We start from the raw sequence: 1047 nt of genomic DNA, 5'->3' as shown, positions 1-1047 counted from the left end.
GAGATTGTCAGCATGTATGCAGAAGACCAAGCCTCTCCAGAACTTGTTGACCAGGAGGTTACAAGGTGGAAGTTGAAGTTGTTTTGAAGTTAAGCATCCAAGAAGCTGGTTTAGAAATTGAATGTTACAATACTATTGCTACATAAAAAAATTCTGTTTTACCAACTGTTCTGTTAGGTATGACAGAGTGCCTGAATCACAGAGGCCAAACACCCCAGCAAGTTCCCTGAAAGAGTGTGACCGAGACATGTACCCCAACCTGCAYGTCCTGCTCCGGCTGGCCTGTACGCTCCCCGTCACATCCTGCGAGTGTGAGCGCAGTGCCGGTGCCCTTCGTCGCCTCAACAACTACATGCGGGCATCGATGGGTAAGGAGCGTCTCTCTTCACTGGCACTGCTTCATATTCATTACAGCAAGCACGTTGACCTTGACAGCATTGTTGATGTGTTTGCAAAGAAACAYGCAAGAAGGATGGAGTTGGACTGTCTTCTTTATCCAGATTGAGATGGTGGACTTTGCATTGTAAATAAAGGTTTTGCAAAACTACATTTGTTTAAGATGCTTTTATGTTAATCTATAAAGTAGTGTCAACATTTTTTTWAAAAATGTGTAGCTGTAGATGTAAAGGTATGGAATACTGTATGTATTATAGTGGGTATATGTTTTAGGATGGCAGACTAATTTCTGTGTTGTTTGATGTATTAACATTTTGATACTAAACTATAGTGTTGCGCATCCAAGGTCTTTCCTGGCTCTGAACAGCCATGTTGTTTTTTCCATGTGGGTAGGGTTGTCTTCCCAACGACCCTCAAGGCTCACATGATGTCATTTTTTTTGTGACATCCACCAAGGAAGAAAGGAGCTCATACTTGTGATGGTAGTATGAAACAAAAGCTTCAAAACATGCTTCAAACCCTGAATGTTTCAATCTTTATTAGAAAACAGGAGGTGTAACTAGCATAAATACATTTTCAAATCAGTTATCATAGCAAGTTGCTAAATAAAAAAGCTTTTTTAACCACAGTGAAGTAGTTTTTTTAATACTA

At 40.1% G+C, this 1047-nt stretch overlaps 1 long non-coding RNA gene across 1 annotated transcript; it reads left to right on the top strand.

Annotated features, from left to right (window-relative positions):
* The first annotated feature begins 26 nt into the window (after positions 1-26).
* LOC106531604 (uncharacterized) lies at positions 27-547 on the top strand. The gene is made up of 2 exons (XR_001311955.1): positions 27-77; positions 178-547. It is a non-coding gene; the product is annotated as an uncharacterized LOC106531604 (long non-coding RNA).
* Positions 548-1047: the final 500 nt, after the last annotated feature.

Source organism: Austrofundulus limnaeus, unplaced genomic scaffold (assembly GCF_001266775.1).
Source record: "Austrofundulus limnaeus strain Quisiro unplaced genomic scaffold, Austrofundulus_limnaeus-1.0 Scaffold656, whole genome shotgun sequence".
Classification (NCBI taxonomy): domain Eukaryota; kingdom Metazoa; phylum Chordata; class Actinopteri; order Cyprinodontiformes; family Rivulidae; genus Austrofundulus; species Austrofundulus limnaeus.
The sequence above is the reverse complement of the archived record's forward strand: the minus strand, read 5'-3'. Positions and strand labels throughout refer to the sequence as shown.